The sequence below is a fragment of the Microtus ochrogaster genome, chromosome 18 (assembly GCF_000317375.1).
Source record: "Microtus ochrogaster isolate Prairie Vole_2 chromosome 18, MicOch1.0, whole genome shotgun sequence".
Lineage (NCBI taxonomy): Eukaryota > Metazoa > Chordata > Mammalia > Rodentia > Cricetidae > Microtus > Microtus ochrogaster.
This window is the reverse complement of record NC_022020.1, coordinates 28,957,302-28,960,161: the sequence shown is the minus strand read 5'-3', so window position 1 is coordinate 28,960,161 and position 2,860 is coordinate 28,957,302.

Sequence of the window (2,860 nt, the reverse complement as noted above, 5' to 3'; positions counted from 1 at the left end):
TCTTCCCAGAATTCTCCTATTCTCACTGACCCACCTCTACTTCCTGTCTGGTTGTCCTGCCTATACTTCCTGCCTGGCTACTGGCCAATCAGCATTTATTTAAAATATAATTGAAGGAATACAGAAAATTGTCCCATACCACTATCGTGCCTAGTTAATAACCATCTTGGTAAAGTCAGAGTAGGAATATGTGTGGACTCCTCAGGCATGTTTCAAAGAATTAACTTCAGAAACAGCAGCTAATATTAGTTTGAAGTCTCTGAGAGTGCTGCACTGTGACACCCAGTAGTAAAATGTTTGCTGAGAAATTTTATTTTTGTTTCTAGCATTCTTCTACAGGGAAAGAGACCTTGAGCTGCTTATACAAAAATATATCAGACTAGAAACAGAAAAAAATAAAAGTTAAGCCTGAAGCAATTTGAATGTATAAAGGTAAGAGACCATTCAATAAACAAAAGGATGTAGCTGTCAAACAAATGTAAGAGACCACTCGTAAAATGTTCCTAATGATCAAAGAAGGAATACTTGAATAAAAAGATAAACAGTGGCTGCAGACAGGACTATAACACTGAGTATAGAAGCACAGTATAGAGTTCATTCTGCTTCAAATAAACACATGGAAAACTTCAAATAACGTATTTGTAGACACCAGGGAGTAAATCTTTGCTGGCTTTTTGCACTTGTTCAATGTAGGTTGGACTTAATGATAAACTTTCAGGGAACACAATATAATAAGAACTCCAAGAAGAGTAAGAAAGCAGTGTGCATATTATTTGAGTCACTTGATCAAAGTTGGTATCACCAAGGAGTCAATAAGAGATGGGAGAAATGGCTCAGCTGTAAAGGGATTTGCCATAAAACCTGATGACCCAAATTCAGCCAATCCCTGGTACCCATTGTAGGAGAGAATTGATTGCCACAAGTTTTCCTTTGACCTCCACAGGCACACCATGGCACATGGTTCTCTCTCTCTCTCTCTCTCTCTCTCTCTCTCTCTCTCTCTCACACACACACACACACACACACACACACACTGCAGTAAAAAATAGACAAGTCAAGAAGTCCTAGTCACACAAACAAAATATGGACTCTGCATTGATGTTGAAAAGCTCTTTGCCTTTGTGACTGTCATAAAGTCTCATCATTTAGTTCAACGAGAAACATCAGGAAAAGAAGATTGAAGAAAATTCTACAGTGCATCTTGCCAGTCATTCTTAAAACTTAATAACAGTGTCAGAGAAACTGTCACAGACCAGAAGAGAAGAAGCAATATGACAATCAAATATGCATAGTCTTTTGGAAATGAGCCTAGGAGACAAAAGTGGAAAGTAGTGAAAAAACATGGAAATGCGGACAAAGTGGGATCCGATGAATAGTGCCATTGTATCACTTTTGGCTACTTATGAGTGATGTTTTCATAGTTAATGTAGGATGCTAACCCTAGGGGAAATTAAAAGAGGTTCATATGAGAACTCAGCCCTATCTTTGCAACTTGTCTACAAATATAAAACAGTTCTTTTATTTTCATGTATATGTGTTTTGCATGTATACGCTGATGGGTGTTTGAATGAAGACACTTGGGAGGGTAGTACCCATGCAAATGTCCATGTGTGTAGTAATAAGAGGGGCAGGGCTGCGTCCCCACCACCCAGCCGCCTGCATGGCTAGCTTTACCTGAAATAATTACACGGAAATGGTATTCTTTTAAACACTGCCTGGCCCCATTAGTTCCAGCCTCTTATTGGCTAGCTCTTACATATTGACCTAACCCATTTCTATTAATCTGTGTAGCCCACGAGCTGGCTTACCAGGAATGATCTTAACCTGTGTCTGCCTGGAGTGGGAGAATCATGGCGACTCACTGACTCAGCTTCTTTCTCCCAGCATTCTGTCCCGTTTTCTCCGCCTACCTAAGGGTTGGCCTATCAAATGGGTCTAGGAAGTTTCTTTATTAATAAGAAATCACTCCCACATCACATGTGCACATGGAGGTCTGAGGCCAATGGCAGGGTTCACCCTCAATTGTCCTTCCACCTTATTCAGCAAAACAGAATCTCTCAGTCAAACCCAGAGCTCACAGACCTGACTAATCTATTCCAGTATGGTCTCCAACTTCTGAGGCTGGAATTACAGCTAGCTGCCTTGGCCAGATGGAATTTACTTGGATTCTGTGGACCTTAACTCTAGTCCACATGCTTCTGTACCAAGTGCTTTAGCTATTAATTCATCTCCCCTGGCCCCTATAACTATTTTAAACTATTTTTAATTTAAAAATTTAGTCTATACAATCCTAGGCTCTGTTCCTTTTAGTTACAGTCTTCATAGACCTGTGTCTGACTTTGTAATAAATGTGAAAAGATGTAATAAATGTAAAAAAAAAAACAGAAAAAATGAGAGAAAGGGAAAGGAGGAAGAGGAGGGGAAGAGGGAGAGAGGGAGCAGGGAGGGAGGAAGGGAGGGAGGGAGGGAGGGAGGAGAAAACTTGTTTCTATTTATGCAGCCTGGCACATGTTTGTGCAGAAGATGGGAAGATAGAGAGATCAAGTGGACATCACCCAGAATTGATGCTTTCCATGTGGAAAAGGATGTAGGATACAAGAAGACAAGACACAAAGATGGGGTAAGAGAAGGAAATGACTGGAGCGCGAGAGCAGCATCAGCCCTCTGTGAACATCAGAAATATCTGTCATAACTTGTGGGTCCAAATACATTATTTCTTTTAGTCTCATCGGAGTGTCTGGACAGATCTGAGGATTTCCATTTCATAGCCGAGGAGACTTGGGCACAACAAGGTTACATGTTTTGCCTGGGGACTCCTCGTGTCCTTGAACAAGTATTTCAGCAAATTATAGTGAAGGTG